Here is a 17,552-nt window from a genome sequence, read left to right as displayed (position 1 = left end):
TAGTACCCTCATAGGCTACTCATCTATTTTTCCCCTCAGGACACCATGTTATATTAATTATCTCCATAATTCTTTGTGGATCACTTCCCTCTGACTGTTCTTCTGACTTTATATTACAATAATTGTACACTAAACACCACAATCTAGCCTCTATAATTTGGGGGTCTTATTATCTCTATTGCTATCAGTAAACCCAGTTCTTTAATGGCTTCCTTTACCATCTGATCTGGCTTATAAAAAGTCACAACTGAGCCTTTTAATGAGACCGGTGCCCCTCACAACAGTACATTTCTTATGTCCTTGATATATGGTGCAGCCTCCTGACCTTCTGTAAATGAATTATCTGGTGGGGTTTTCATCATTACATAGTACATGGTCTCCAGCATAACCAGTTGTCTGGTCTTTTAAATTCTTTCTTCCAGTGTCTGTCATGGCAACTATAACATTTTAACCTCATTTAGTATGGGACCATCACTTTTTCCATGCTTCTAGAAACTGTCCTAATAGCAAATTCACACTGTCTCCTGGGATTCTCATTATAATGTTAAATCTTGAGTATGGGGAAAGTGCTCCCAAATCTTACTTCTCTGTTTTCCATCTTATGTTCCTTTTCTTTTCATAAAGCGCCCTCAAAATTCAGTTCTATACATACAATCTCAGTTTATGTTGACTAGCTATTCAAGTTCCTTTGGGGTATAGTTCCTTTTCTCCATTATCATTTCCAGCATATGGAGACTTAACATCATTAAGGCCTACTGGACAGGAGACATCCTAGGAGCAAAACTTGAGAGGGAGGTCATTAGTTGTCTTGATAGGAAGAGGTCTTTCATCATCTCTGAACAATGAGGAAGAGATAGGTCTTAATAGGGAAGTTTTGGGCCACTCCTGGGAATATCCTCATCTATTGTGTTAAGTCTCATTCTTTCCCACCCAAAGCCTTGACCTTGGCTTAGCGTACTTATTTGATTAGAAATTTAATTTTTGGAGCATAGTTCACCATGACTGAGTTATTCTTTAGCTCACTTTAGTCTCCCACTGCAAGAGATGAGAGCCACTTTACATGCTCCTGAAAAGACTTTGTAGTCTTTACTTTTAACTTTCAATTGATGATTAATCACTCTTAGCTTCTCATTATCTTTTTCTAGCACATCAATCTGTCTAAGAAATAGCTACCTCTTTTAGTCAGCTCAGACTACTATAACAAAATACCATTAGACTGAGGGGCTTGAACAAATTTATTTCTTATAGTTCTGGGAAGTCTGAGATCAAGGTACCTGCTGGTCAGTTTGGTTCTCAGAACTCTCTTCCTGGCAGGCAGACAGCTGCCTTCTCACATGTGCTCACATGGCCTTTCTCTGGCATGCATGGAGAGTGAGGGAGAGAGTGTGGGAGGCGTAGCGAGAGGAAAAGAGAGAGAGAGGAGGGGGGAGAGGAAGAAGGGAGGGAGAGGGAGAGAAAGAGATCTCTGTTTCTCTTCTTATAAGATCATTAATCCTATCAGATCAGGCTCCTACTCATATGACTTCATTTAACTTTAATTACCTCTTAAAAGCTCTCTCTCTAAATACAACTACACTGGGGATTCAGATTTCAACATGTGAATGTTGGGGAATCCATAGTACCACTCAATTTCACTGTCCTTATAGTTACTATTTTCCCCATATTTCTGAAATACTTGATACATCACAGCAGTTAATACATACCTTTCCGCTGGTATACCAACCTGATTCAGCGCCCGTGAAAGTTTCAACAACTGGATGGTAATCTTGTGATAGGGGTCCTTATTGTCAGGTAGGTAGGCAGCTAATGCTCAAGCTCCAAAACCCCATCTTTGTGCCTGTTTTCTCAGATCTCAGTCCTGGCACCTACTGTCATAGGTTGGGTTCTCAGGGAACAAGATTATGAGACAGAATTTAAAAGGCTGGATATTTATTAAGGAGTGCCCTTAGGATTAATAGTTGTAGAAGGGAGGGGAAAGAAGCAAGATTGAGCAGAGGGAGAAACTGAGTTGCATGCTCCATAGGGAACTCAGGAGAAAAGAACTGACCTTCAGAGTTGTCTCAGGTTGGCTAAGAGAGTCAGGTTCTTATGTCCCAACTTTGTTCAGTAATTGAATGTGGGACAACATGGGAGGGGGCCTAAACTCCAGCAATGTAGCTTTATGCAACTGTAGCAATCCTGAAGATACCAAAGGCTCTGTTAACAGTACACCCAGTTCCTGGGACAAGTCCTTATTGTAGGGGGATCTGGGCAGTGGATCACAATGTTCATCACAGGGGTGAAGCATTTAAATGTCTCACTCCTTCTGTTTCCATAGAGGGGAGAGAATTTCCATTCTCCTCGAGGAAAAAGAATGAGAAGTACTCTTCAGTGTCTCTCTCCCCAGGGAAGTAGGAATGATTTCTCTGATAGGTGAGATTATGAAAAGGAGTCAAGCTTGAAAGACTAAACACTTTCTGGGCTTTCTCTGTCTCTGTCTTTGTCTCACTCCCCTTCTCTTTGGCTTTCTTTTTACCTGGCTTGTCAGTAGGATTCAAGAAATTTTGTGCTTTTCTGTGTTATGAGGCAGGCCTGAATCCCATGGGAACACCTGAGTTTGTCCAGCTCTGCCTATGACAAGGTGATGTATTCAGTTGTGGGTCACAGTGAGGAGACCAATAGCAAACCCATTTGCCAAACCAAACCTCTTTCTCTAATTGACTTTATCCAAGCTAATTTTTAGAAATTGCATTTATTATGAAAATTTCAAACATGACCAAAAGGAGAGAGAATAATATAATGAGTGAGAATATATTCAACAATTAAACAAACATCCAATTAAACAAACGTCTGGATTTTTTATTCAAGTCAATATTTTAATTTTCTTCTGTCTGACTGCTGAATCTTATTTCCCATTTGTTTCCATACTTGGAATGGGAATAAAATAGTAGTGCCATTTTAAAGATTAAAAAAAAAAAATCAAGAAGCTTTACATAAAATTTGGATTTGTGACTGCCCCTAGGGACAAGAAAAAAAGAAAACCTGGCAACCGTGGACAACATAGCAACAACCAGCTGGCTCTGAGAAGCAGGTACCTCTTTTAGACTGAGTATGAGCTCCCCCATAAGTCATAATCTCTACCCCTCCCCACACAGAGGCCAACTGTCAGTTTGTCATTCACCATAAGGCCTAAATTCTTGCTTTTATTACACTGAGTTTCCCCCCTTCCCTCTACTTACTTATGTTATCTGTCTGGCTCCTGTAGGCATTTGAATTATTGGCCCTTGCTCTAAAGACAGGCTTTTTATAGTCTACCTAACGACCAAATTCAGTGAAACATAATCACAGTGTCTGAGCATCCAGCAGCTTTACTATAAGACAAAAAAAAAAAGTACAAAATATCCACCAGCAGGTAAATGGATAAACTGTAATATAATCATACAATATAATACCTACAGCAGCACTAAAAAGAAATGAATGATTGATGTATACATCAACATGGTCGAATCTCAGTTATGCTGAGTAAAGAAATAAGACCAAAAAAAGTACATATGGTATTATTCCATTTATATAAAAGTCTAGGAAATGCAATTAACCTATAGTGACCAGTAGTCAGAAAGCAGAGCTGTGGCTGCCTGGGGATGGGATGAATAAGTGAGGCAGGGGGAGATGAATTACAACTTTTGGAGTTGATGAGTATATTTATTATCCTGACTGTGGTGATGGTTCTATAGGTTTATATCTATGTCACAGCTCATTACATCACATACTTTGAACATGCACAGTTTACTATATGTCAATCACACCTTAACAAAGCTCTAACCAAACAAAAAACTCAAAACAAAAACAAAAACCACACACACCAAGTATCTGCCATTTATACTAGTAGGTGCTTAATAAATTTCTACATAGATGTTACTGACAGAAGGTATTTATACTCTTGTTGATTCAGAGACAAAAATCTGCATTTCTGATCTTGATTGCTTACTATTAAATTTTTATCCCTAGGAATGTTATAACACTCAGATTAAAGAGATAGTCTAAAACCTTCTGGAAATGGATAATAGTGGCTGCCTCTGGAAAGGAGAACTAAGATGTCAAGGGAAAAGGAAAGGCAAGTAACTTCCACTTTTTAAATTAGTTTGCATGCATATGATATTTATATTAAAAAGTTCTTTTTTAGAAATAACTTGATTACAAAAAACATGCACTAAAAGATTATAGGAAGTGATTTGAATAGGTTTTCATAAAATATTTTATTTTATTGAGAGACAGAGCAGGGGAGCGGCAAAGGGAAGGAGGGAAAGGAAGGGAGAGAGAGAGAGAGAGAGAGAGAGAGAGAGAGAGAGAATCTCAAGCAGGCTCCACACCCAGAGTGGAGCCCAACACAGGGCTCAGTCCTATGACCCTGGGATCATGATCTGAGCCAAAAACATGAGTCGGACACTCAACTGACTGAGCCACCCAGGTGTCCTCATAAAATAATTTAACCCAGAGATGATTTATAGCAAATAAAGTAAATTAAAAGTGTATAAGCTTCTGGTGGTGATGAGCAAATTAAGAAACTAGTCATTTATTAAGAATAAGACCACACTTCCATCCAATTTATCGGTATCACTGAATACTGGAAGACAGCAGATAATGCCTTTAGAGTTCTGAGGGAAAGTAAATCAGATCTACTGACCCAGCAGAATGAAAATGTTTGCAAATATTAAAAAACCGAAAGTTTCTTTCCCATTCTTTCATAAGTAGTTAGCAAGGATGTTCTCTAAAAAACCAAGAAGATAAACCAAAAAAGTAGACATGGATTCTAGAAAAGAGTGGCTCCAACCTTGGAGCAGAGTAAAGGGAAGTTCTCAGGTGAGTAGCAGGGTTAAAGAACAATTAGATTAAGTGGACAGAAAGCCAAAGTTTCGTTAGCTGATTAGGGGCAATTACCAGGGGGCCAAAGAAAGAGAATATCTCTGTAAAAGAGTAGGGAAAATGAAAAAACTTGATATGACAAATTAGGTAAAATACACAGTGAGGGGAAAAAGGCAATTTGAAACTCTAGGAAAAACAAAGCCATATAAGAGTTTGTGGCCCAAATATGAAGCATAAATACTTATGCAATTGATAGTAAGGGAAGAGAATCCATTTGATGTTGATGTTCTGCACATTTTCCTTTGAGTGACTTTCTAGTGGTTCTGACAGAAGTCTTGTGGAGCAGAAAATGCAATCTTGGCATTCTCCTTAGCCTTGAAGTTGGCTGTTAACTTTGATGAGTCAACCTATGGACAGAATACGAAAGACTTATTGACTATATTCAAGGGAGGTGAGTGAAAGGTGAGAAGGAAGAATGGCAATATTAAAATTGGAGTGTGGAAATAGTATCTACCTCAGGTTGAAATATTATTTAGAGTTTTATAGTATATCATTAAAAGTTGTAAAGATAACCAATAAAAAAAGGTAAAATTAATGTAACTGTTAAATGTTGGAGAAGTAGATGTTAGCATAATTCTTACCTTTTATGCCAGGAAGTCATTAGATATTCTATAGCTGATATGAGCATATTTAGAAATACTTAAGTAATCACAAACGAAAACATGTAAAAGAGGTTGGCCCCAGAGATTGATTCTAGAAGTAGAAAGCGTTATGATGTTTGTTGCTTTTCATCATAAATTCTTTTGTGTTATTTGATCCATTACAATTTAATTTGTTTCCTTCTATTTGTTGCCATGTGTGCATTTCCTTGACTAGAAAAAAAAATAGATGCTGTTTTTTTTGTTTGTTTGTTTATATGGAAACAATATATTTTTTAAAGTTTTATTTATTTAGGTAATTTCTATATCCAATGTGGGGCTCAAACTCACTAGATCAAAAGTCACACATTCTTCTGGTTAAGCCACCCAGGTGCCCATGGAAACAGTATTTTAGACATCTATCCTATCAAGGATGACTCCCTAAAGTGGGTCAAGCTTCATTCCAGATCTTTTAAAATAAGCAATAAGGTGGAAATTCCAAGGACACACAGAAACTTGGAGTAAGCAAGTGGTTGTTCTACTAATATTTTATTACCTACCCTAAGGAATATATAAGAACCCTTAGCTTCTATCCACACTAGTTTTAGCCATCTGCTTATGAGATTTCTTTCTGAGAAGTTCTGGTCCTCCATTTTGGGGGGATAGGGTTTTGCCTGCAACCAGGTTACTAATTCTGAAAAAGGAAGTATTTTCATCCTTCTTATTAGCAACGTTGGTAATTGATTGTTCATGTTTAGAAGGAATAGTGTTTCTAGTATGAAAAAAGGAATGGAAAAACCATGGGTTATTCTGATAGTTAGGCATGACACATTATTACCAACAGTTGGCAGCACACCTTATTTGCAAGAGTAGGAAAGAAAGGGAAACTGTTTCTGATTTTTGCAAAGGTGTAGCAATACAAGCAATAACAATTGTCCTATAACCAAGCAAAAATGCAAAGGAAGAATACTTTATTTTGGGAGAGTAAAATGAGACAGTGGTCATAATCCCTAAAATACTATGTTACAGATATTCGCAGGCTTTGTAGACGTAATGAAAGTGAAGAGTGAGAAAGCATAGTCAGGAGACCTCTCTTTGGTCTAAATATCTAGGAGCTGCACCTAGAACTCTGTAAAGGGGGCAGGGAAGGGAAAAATCATGAGTAAAATGTTACTTTGAAAAGTCTTTCTTATAAGATCTATATGAGGAAAACTACAAAACTCTGATGAATGCAATCAGAGAAGAACTACATAAATGGAGAGATAGTCCATGTTAATGGATAGGAAAAACCAATATCAAGATATCAGTTCTTCCCAACTTGACCTATAGATCGATGCAATTCAATTAAAATCTCAGAAAGTTATTTTATGGATATCAACAAACTATTCTAAATTTTATATGGAGAAGCAGGGTGGGGGAAGGGTGAAATAGATAAAGGGCATCGAGTACACTTATCTTGATAAGCACTGAGTAATGTATAGAATTGTTGAGTCATTGTATTGTACACCTGAAAGTAATATAACACTGTACGTTTTATACTTCAATAAAAAAAAAGAATAAAGTTTACATGGAGAAACAAAAGATGCAGAAGAGGCAGCACAATATTAAAGGAGGAGAACAAAGCTGAAGGACTGCAGCTATCTGACTTCAAGACTTACTATTAAGCTACAGTAGTCAAGACAGTGTGATATTGGCAAAAGAATAGATCAATGGAAATAGATCAATGGAACAGAATAGAAAGTCCAGAAATAAACCCCCTATATATAGTTAACTGGTCTTTGACAAGGGAACAGAGGTGGCAAAATAGAGAAAAGGTAGTTTTTTCAATAAATGATGCTGGAAGAAATGGACATCCACAGGCAATAAATAAATAAAAATCTAGGCATAGATCTTACATCCTTCACAAAAAATTAACTTAAAATGGATCACAGACCTAAATGTAAAATGAAAAATTATAAAACTCCTGGATGATAACATAGGAGAAAATCTAGATGACCTTGGGTATGGTGATGTCTTTTTAGATACAATACCAAAAATATAATCCATGAAAAAAATTATCAATAAGTTGGACTTCATTAAGATTACAAACTTCTGCTCTGCAAAAGACAATGTAAAAAGATTTCGAAGACAAGCCACAGACTGTGAAAAAATATTTGCAAAAGACATATCCAATAAAGAACTGTTATCCAAAATATACAAAAAAGTCTTTTAAAAAATAAAAAAAAATTTTTTAAGTTTATTTATTTTGAGAGAGAGAGAGAGAGAGAGCGAGCAAGTGGGATAGGGGCAGAGGGAGAGACGGAGAGGGAATCCCAAGCAGACTCTACACTGTCAGTGTGGAGCCTGACATGGGGCTCAAACTCAGGAACCATTAGGTCATGACCTGAGCTGAAATCAAGAGCCAAACTGACAGCCACTCAGGTGCTCCTACAAAGAATTCTTAAAATACAACAGTAAGAAAACAAACAACCCAAATTAAAAAATGGGCCAAAGATCTTCACAGATATCTCACCAAAGAAGATATACGGTGGCAAATAAGCATATGAAAAGAAGCTCTACTACATGTCATCAGGGAAAAGCAAATTGAAACAACAGAAAGATGCCACTACACACCCATTGGAATGGCCAACATCTGGAACACTGACAACACCAAATGCTGACAAGGATGTGGAGCAACAGGAACTCTTTTACAATGCTGTTGGGAATGTAAAATGGTTTAGCCACTTTGGAAGACAATTTGGCAGTTTCTTACAAAACAAAATATACTCTTACCATATGATCCAGCAATCACACTCCTTGGTACTTATCCAAATGAGTTGAAAACATGTTCACAAAAAACCTGCATAGGAATGCTTATAGCAGCTTTATTCATAATTTCCAAAATTTAGAGGCAACCAAGATGTCCCTCAGTACATGAATGAATGAACTGTAGTATATCAAGACAATGGATTATTATTCACCACTAAAAAACATGAACTATCAAGCCATGAAAAAGCATAGAAGAAGCTTAAATGCATATTACCAAGTGAAAGAAGCAAATCTGAAAGGCTGCATACTGTGATTACAATTACATGACATTCTGGGAGAACCGCAACTATGGGAACAATAAAAATATTAGTAGTTGTCAGAGGTAAGGGAGAAGGAGGGATGAATATAGAGAGAATTATACAGAATATTATACAGAATATTTCTGGATAATGAAAATACTAGTATGTTATTATAATGATGGATATATATCATTATACATTTGTCCAAACCCACAGAATATACAATACCAAGAGTGAACCCTAAAGTAAATTATGGACTTTGGGTGATTATGATGTGTCAATATAGGTTCATCTTTGGTAACAAATGTATCATTCTGGTGAGTAATGTTGATAATAGGGAAGGAGGCAATGCCTGTGTGGGCAGGGGTATATGGGAAATCTCCATATCTTCCTCTAGATTTTGTTGTGCCTAAAACTGATCTAAAAACACAAAGTGATTAAAATAAAAAAAGGTTTCTGTGAAAGGAATACCATCCTTATCGTTATGAAAACAAGTTGGCTGAACATCTCTCACTTTAAGCAGAACTCTAAGGTCAATGGAATAATTTCAAATCTTCCTCATGCTAAAATTATTCAGAGAGGGAAAAACAGATAATTTTAAAGTTACTCTGCCATCTAAATAGTCACAAACTGACTCTTTGTGTTATAAGGGAAAGTTCATGTTTTGTTAATAAACGTTAACCATTTATTCTGCAATGCATTTATATTATATTTACATTACACTTATAATACATTGATGTATAACTCTATAAATGCAATTTTCAAATATATAATATTAGATACCTTTTTTTTAGGTGAAAAAAATTTTTTAAGTTTATTCATTTATTTTGAGAGAGACAGAGACAGCATGAGTGGGGGAGGGGCATAAAGCAAGGGAGACAGAGAATCCCAAGCAGGTTTCACACTATCAGTATGGAGCCCTACACAGGGCTTGAACCCATGAAACTGTGAGATCATGACCTGAGCCGAAACTTAACCAAATGAACCAACACTTAACCAACTGAACCACCCAGGTGTCCCTTAAATGTCTATTTTTGTACCAGGAAGACCAAGAAATTGATTTGAAATAAAAGTGTAATGGGTGCAAAAGGGCACCTGGGTGGCTCAGTAGGTTGAACATCGACTCTTGATTTTGGTTCAGGTCATGATGTCACAGTTGGTGACAGATCAAGCCCCGAATTGGGCTCTGTGCTGACAGTGAGGAACCTGCTTGGAATTCTTTCTCTCTCCCTCTCTCTCTTTCTCTCTTTCCCTCTCTCTCTGCCCCTCCCCGACATACATGTGTGGGCTCTCTCTCTCTCTCAAAAGAAATAAACATGAAAAAAAAAAGTGTAATGGGTATGTGTGTTCTTCTCTAGACATCTAACCTATAAAGGTGAATCTTCAAAGTGGTCAGGGCTCATCTCAGATCAGTGGAAATGAGCAATGAGGTAGATTTCCAAGAAATGTGGACTAAGCAAATGGTTGTTGTACTGATACTTTATTTCCTACTCTAAATAATATTTAAGAATCCTTAGCTCCTGGGAAACCTGGGTGGCTCAGTTGTTTAAGCATCTGACTCTGGATTTCGGCCCAGGTCATGATCCCAGGGTGGTGGGATGGAGCCCCATGTAAGGCTCAGCACTGGGTGTGGAGCCTGCTTAAGATTCTCTCTCTTCCTCTCTCTCTCTCTCTGCTCCTGGCTCTCTGTCTCTCTCACACACACATAAAGATATAGATAAGAATCCTTAGTTCCTCCTCACACTAGTGTCAGATATCCTTTTTTGATATTTTGTTCATACAAAATGGTTTGAAGCTGTTCATGAAAATTGTGGTATTTGAAAATCTTTGCCAAGAACTTTGGAATCTTGATTAAGAATTTCACAAAAGCAAAGGCTCATGGGAAATGTGTGATTCTGTAACAAAGTCAACTCATTATGATACCTATTACTTTATTTTACCAAATAGCTAAACTTTAAATGTATCTACCCTTTGTTTACATTTATGATTTTTCAGAATAAATCAACTAATTTGAAGAATTTATAAGAAAATAGAATCTGGAAAAGGATCAAGGCATTTCTTGAATATCATTAAGTATTTTCAATTATATTTTATAAACCAGGAATCATTGAAAACTTTTGCCCATTTTTTTAAAGGGTGATGCATGAAAGACGTCAACTGTTTAGAATGCTATCATGATTCTTATGTGTAAGACAATGGGAGTTTGTGAGGAGGGCCAGCCTTGAATAAGGATAAAAGCAGTGGGAGAAAAAGCCAGGAATCTGAATAACAATATCATGGGAGTTTGGCTATTTTGAAGGAAAAGAGTCAAGACTAGCTCTACAATTCAGAACATAGGAAACTAGGTAATTATTTACAAACACCAGCTTAACTATTGAGTTAAGTGAGAGGGCAAAATAAAGAAAATTTTAGATTTCTCTAAACTCAGAAAGTTGATTACCCATGCTCTTGGATATTAAAAAAAAATTGCTAAAAAGTTCTTAGCAAGATAAAAACAACACTGCAACAATACCAATGGCATTTCTTTCTTTCTTTCTTTCTTTCTTTCTTTCTTTCTTTCTTTCTTTCTTTCTTTCTTTCTTTCTTTCTTTATATATGAAATTTATTGTCAAATTGGTTTCCATATAACACCCAGTGCTCATCCCAAAAGGTGCCCTCCTCAGTACCCATCACCCACCCTCTCCTCCCTCCCACCCCCCATCAACCCTTAGTTTGTTCTCAGTTCTCAACAGTCTCTTATGCTTTGGCTCTCTCCCACTCTAACCTCTTTTTTTTTTTTTTTTTTGTTCCTCTCCCCCATGGGTTTCTCTTGAGTTTCTCAGGATCCACATAAGAGTGAAACCATATGGTATCTGTCTTTCTCTGTATGGCTTATTTCACTTAGCATCACACTCTCCAGTTCCATCCACGTTGCTACAAAAGGCCATATTTCATTTTTTCTCATTGCCACGTAGTACTCCATTGTGTATATAAACCACAATTTCTTTCTTTTTTTTTTTTTTAAATTTTTTTTTTTTTTTCAACGTTTATTTATTTTTGGGACAGAGAGAGACAGAGCATGAACGGGGGAGGAGCAGAGAGAGAGGGAGACACAGAATCGGAAACAGGCTCCAGGCTCTGAGCCATCAGCCCAGAGCCTGATGCGGGGCTCGAACTCACGGACCGCGAGATCGTGACCTGGCTGAAGTCGGATGCTTAACCGACTGCGCCACCCAGGCGCCCCTAAACCACAATTTCTTTATCCATTCATCAGTTGATGGACATTTAGGCTCTTTCCATAATTTGGCTATTGTTGAGAGTGCTGCTATGAACATTGGGGTACAAGTGCCCCTAGGCATCAGTACTCCTGTGTCCCTTGGATAAATTCCTAGCAGTGCTATTGCTGGGTCATAGGGTAGGTCTATTTTTAATTTTCTGAGGAACCTCCACACTGCTTTCCAGAGCGGCTGCACCAATTTGCATTCCCACCAACAGTGCAAGAGGGTTCCCGTTTCTCCACATCCTCTCCAGCATCTATAGTCTCCTGATTTGTTCATTTTGGCCACTCTGACTGGCGTGAGGTGATATCTGAGTGTGGTTTTGATTTGTATTTCCCTGATAAGGAGCGACGCTGAACATCTTTTCATGTGCCTGTTGGCCATCCGGATGTCTTCTTTAGAGAAGTGTCTATTCATGTTTTCTGCCCATTTCTTCACTGGGTTATTTGCTTTTCGGGTGTGGAGTTTGGTGAGCTCTTTATAGATTTTGGCTACTAGCCCTTTGTCCGATATGTCATTTGCAAATATCTTTTCCCATTCCGTTGGTTGCCTTTTAGTTTTGTTGGTTGTTTCCTTTGCTGTGCAGAAGCTTTTTATCTTCATAAGGTCCCAGTAATTCACTTTTGCTTTTAATTCCCTTGCCTTTGGGGATGTGTCGAGTAAGAGATTGCTACGGCTGAGGTCAGAGAGGTCTTTTCCTGCTTTCTCCTCTAAGGTTTTGATGGTTTCCTGTCTCACATTCAGGTCCTTTATCCATTTTGAGTTTATTTTTGTGAATGGTGTGAGAAAGTGGTCTAGTTTCAACCTTCTGCATGTTGCTGTCCAGTTCTCCCAGCACCATTTGTTAAAGAGACTGTCTTTTTTCCATTGGATGTGCTTTCCTGCTTTGTCAAAGATGAGTTGGCCATACGTTTGTGGGTCTAGTTCTGGGGTTTCTATTCTATTCCATTGGTCTATGTGTCTGTTTTTGTGCCACCAATGGCATTTCTATAAATGTTAATTTGTTTAATACTCATAGCAAATCTATAAGATAGGTACTACTGTTATTTCCAACAATCAGGGAAACTAAGCCACAAAGAGATTTGTCTAGGATCACACAGCTTTCCAGAGCAGTATGGTTCCCGAGTCCTGAGATTACAATGCTATTATTGAATAAGAAAAGGGCATTATTTAAAAAAATTTAAAAATGTTTATTTTTGAGACAGAATGAGAGAGAGAGAGAGAGAGAGAGAGAGACAGAGACAGAGACAGAGACAGCATGAGCAGGGGAAGGGCAGAGAAATAGGAGAAATAGGGAGACACAGACTCTGGAGCAGGCTCCAGGCTCTGAGCTGTCAGCACAAAGCTTGATGTGGGCCTCAAACCCACAAACTGTGAGATTATGACCTGAGCCGAAGTTGGACGTCCAACCCACTGAGCCACCCAGGTGCCCCCCAAATGCTTTATTTTAAATGTTTAAATTTTGAGCTGGAGCTTCCTGGCAAGTAAGCTGAACACGAGGAATCTTAGTTAAGGAAAAATCAGAAACAGTAATTTTGGGAGACTTAAAATTTTTTTTTAAAGATTATTTATTTTGAGAGAGAGAGAACAGGGGAGGGGCAGAGAGAGGGAGAGAGAATCCCAAGCAGGCCCCGTGCCATCAGTGCAGAGCCTGCCCCTATGTGGGGCTCAAACCCACAAACCGTGAGATCATGACCTGAGCTGAAGTCAAGAGTGGGCCTCTTAACCTACAGAGCCATCCAGGCACCCCTATTTTGGGAGACTTCCTAAGTGAAAGAATATAGTGGAGAAGAACAGAGAGCTAGGAGTTGAATTATTGGATGGAAGAAAGAGGAGGAGCTAGCAAAGGAATAAGACCAGTAAACCAGGTGGGTTGTAGATAATAGGAATTGTCTTACAATAAAGGGAAATAGGGCTTTAAAGAGAGGATAGGGATTGGTATGCCAAGAAAATGAGGAATGAAAGAATGGCTGGAAATTAGAACTCTGTTGACCTTAAAGTGTAATTTCATTTTGCTATTATAAAGTCTGATTAATACACGCTAAGGAATAAAGTGTAAATGGAGGTGGTGATTACACCTTGTCAGAAATGTGACAGTGAAAGGAAGGTTGATAGTATCGTTACTCAAGAGAATAGTAGCACTGAAATTTTAAAAAGACAATGGACACTGTGTGTTGAAAAGCAGAAAAGAAACTGACGGATAAGGACAAGAAGAAAGTAGTGGTGGAAGGAAGTGGGAAGGGATAGCATTCATAGTCCAGGGAGGACTGGCTTTGGAGAGAAGGGGAGAACAGGCTAATTTGATGAGAATTTTTGAGATCATGAACAGAATGTGACTACAGATATTTTAAGATGGAGAGAATATCAAACCAGAATTGGGAATTCCAGAGCTTAGATTCCAGGAAACTAAATGAAGTTACCTATTAGTATGGATTGGGACTGGAACCTTTAATAAGGAAAGCTGTAAAGCCTTTGAGGAAAATATGAGAAGTCAACCAGAGATTAGTTAAAAAAAAAAAAAATTATAGATGGGAGGCCAGTCACGAATTCATACCCGACTAGGTCGACTGTGACTTCCTCCAGTGAAACAGCCACACACTTTGTGACCTTTGGGAAAGAAACAGGTAATAGGGGTAATTTATTGGAAATTGGGTCTGAAGACTAAAGGATTTGAGGGATTCTAAGGCAATATTAAAACAGAGCTGGCTCTAGCAATAAAGAATTTTCATGAATGGGGCTGCTGACCAGGTAGATTAAGGATTCACTTTTGTATTGAAAAGTTGTGAGCAGGTGAAATGTAGGAGCCACTGCCACAGAAAGGCGGGTAGAAGAGGCGACGTTCAAGGACATATTTTGGTTACATTTCACGTTAGTCAATACGTTCATTTCAGAGCCACTGAGAGTTGTCCTACGCTGTGGGAAGAGAACTCTCAAAGCTGAGGCTGTATTTTCCCAGTGCAGCTACATTCCTTTTTCACTAACTAGCCAATGCTGCCGCCTTATGCAAAGCCGGCACTACGGAGAGGATCTGCTTTACAGAGGCAGGGACGACGCCAATCGGCCTGGGGCAGGCACTGTAGCGTCTAGGTCGGCAAGGGAGGGCCTAAACAGTTCTCGAAACCTTTTCACCCTCGCTCGCAAAACCGTCTTCCCAACAGTCAACAAAAGGTAGCTAATACAATGCTAAGCTCAGAGGCCCTCGTTAGACCCAGAAGAGTTGGATGAAGAGCTTGGCACCTTCACTCCCTCCTATTTCCGCAGAGCGCTTCCCGGACGTGGGGTGGAGGCAGCACAAGTCAGACGAGGCTGCAGGGAAGCGCCAGTCTCGCGACCTGGGGAGGGGCTTCAGTGAACCGGCCGGGGGCGGGCCTCCCTCCCAGGTCTCGGAAAAGCTCCGAAAATGGCGGGCGGCAACTCGGCTAGCAGGGCGCGCAGGCGCCACCGTGGCCGTCTTTCTGCCAGCCTCAGGCGGCCCAAGAACCGTCCACAGCGCCCTCACCAAGAGGTATCCGCCGATTGCGATTGGCTGAGCTAGGCTACGGCTCCGTGTGGGGGCGGGGTCTCCACGCAGCGGCCACGTTTCCCGCCCCGCTGGTGCGCGTGCGCGCAATCCCCACAGGAAAGCGTTTGCGCGCGTCCCCGCTGCGGTCCCCAGCTCGCGCCTCAGCTCCCTCCCCTTTCCGGGCAGGCCCGTCCCGTCAGCTAGGCAGTAAGCGCCGCGGCCAGCAGAGGGCGGTCCGGACCCAAGTCTGCAGCGGCGCCATTGGCGTGTGGAAAATGCCACCAGATGGCGGGTTAGGATTGCAGCTCCGTTGAAGGCGCGGCCCCCGCTCCCGAACCCCCGGCGACCACCCCGTAACAACCCCCCCACATCGGGAATAACACACCGGAGACTTTTGGGGGGAAACTAGGTCGACGGCCGGCGGCGCCCGGATGGGCAGCTGAGGTGAGTGCGGGCGGCGGCGACGGCGGCGGGGGGCGGGAAAGGGGGAATGCGGCGGCAGCGGCGCGGGGGCTGGAAGCGCGGATCCAAGATGGAGGCCGGGCGAGAGCGAGAGAGCGAGAGAGCGCGAGCGAGGAGCGAGCGAGCGGGCGGGCGGGCCGGGCGCGGGCCCCGCGCGGGGGAGGGAGGCCGCGTGGGCCTGTGCGGGGCGCGGCGGTCGCTGGCCGTCCGGGCGCCCAGGGGGCGGCTGTGGGCGCGGCGGGCACCCCAGAGCCCTCGTCCCTCCCCACCCCTCCCGCGGGCCTGAAAATCGTGCCCCCGCCCGCTCGGGCACTACAGCGACGGGCGCGGGAGCCTTTGTGGCGCGCTCGGGCCCGCCGCCAAGCCCGCCCTCCGCCCTCCGCCCCCCCCCCGCCCGGACTCTCGGGACTCGCCCGCGCCCGGCGGGGCCGGGCCGAGGCGGGCTGGTGCGAATGCCTTTCGCCGCCCGCCGCCCTGCGTTTCTGCGGTGCTTTAGCGGCGGCGTCGTCACATGACAACAAGCTCGCCTCAGCGGAGGGGCCTGGGGGTCGCTCGGCGTGGCGGCCGGCCGGGGCCTCTTCTTGGTGGGGTGGGGCAGGGGGCTTGCGACTGGGGGAGAGGGGGCTTCGAAGCCAGGCTTTCCCGCTATCTGCCCTCCCCGCCCCCGACGGAGGCCTCACTGTAAAACGTGTCCAGACTGGAGCACTGCCCCGCTAGTTTGCCAATTCCCTGGGAGAAGAGGCCAATAAAAGTTGTTTTCCCTCCTTTCTCGGGGTGGGGGCGGGGTGAAGAGCTGGGAAACTGGAGTGCCTGGAGTTGGACCTGGGCCTCGATTGGAGTGTCTGAACTGGGTGCTTCTTGTGTGCTCTAGGGACTTAAAAAATTTTCAGGTCTTAGGATTGTCACGTCACCCTTTCTACCCACATTTGAAATGTTATCGATTCTCTTCACATTGCAGAGAATCGTGCCCGGAGCGTATAAATCATGGGATGGTTTTGGAAGCTTATAGACTCAAAACAATGCTGTTTGTATGTGACGGTAGCGAATTATTTGCTGTTAAAGTTCTTGTTAAGGTGATGAATATAGTTTATTCCTTCGCGTGGTCGTGACTAGAAAGGACTATATTTTTCATCTTCCTAGGAAATACAGTGTTTGTGAAAGTATTTGAATTAGTATAAAGAAAGTTGTGTGATTTGTAACTTGTGGGATTCGAATACGACTCTACCTTTTAGTTTTCCATGTGTGTTTTAAGAAAATTGCAAATTTTTATGGTGAAATATACACAACAGTGAACATAAAAGGACTTATTTATTGTACGAAATATTGTGCCATGTTCTCATATTTACAGTGATGATTTCAGATTTAAAAAATTGCACAAGGGTAGAAATACTGACAGATATGGAAAGGGTGTCTACTTGCTTTTGATTTTTGTGAACACGTAACACTGATTGTTTGCTTTCTAAATAAAGTTCTGGGAAACCTACAGGTGTTTTGCTAATTTTTTTTCTTCACATTTATAATAAATGTATTTTAAATTTATTCAAGCAGTTTACTGATGGTCATTTTTACAGCCAGACTACTTTTGAGTGGAAATTTCTCAGTATCCACTTTAGTTTTGATGTTCTGACAAAGCTGAGTTACTGAAATAGATGTGAAAGGTGGGAAATTATGTTACTAGGATTGTTTCCTTTGAAGACAGTAATAAAATTAACTGTTGATTTCAATGGCGTTTTTAAAGCTTTAAAGGGGGGTGTGGTGTAGGGGAAAGAGCTCTGGAAGTTACTTTAAACATTCCCCAGGTTTA

The 17,552-nt window shown here is 41.1% G+C and overlaps 1 protein-coding gene across 1 annotated transcript in view; it reads left to right on the top strand.

Moving 5' to 3' along the window:
* Positions 1-15,467: 15,467 nt before the first annotated feature.
* The window catches only part of STAG1 (STAG1 cohesin complex component), a 404,176-nt gene continuing 402,091 nt past the window's right edge, over positions 15,468-17,552 (top strand). The window contains exon 1 of the mRNA XM_025913742.2: positions 15,468-15,730. The gene's annotated coding sequence lies outside the window, so the exon portion shown is untranslated. The remainder of the gene's footprint in view (positions 15,731-17,552) is intronic.

Source organism: Puma concolor, chromosome C2 (genome assembly GCF_028749965.1).
Source record: "Puma concolor isolate L17-30 chromosome C2, mPumCon1.1.hap2, whole genome shotgun sequence".
Taxonomy (NCBI): domain Eukaryota; kingdom Metazoa; phylum Chordata; class Mammalia; order Carnivora; family Felidae; genus Puma; species Puma concolor.
This window is presented reverse-complemented; position numbering and strand designations above follow the sequence as displayed.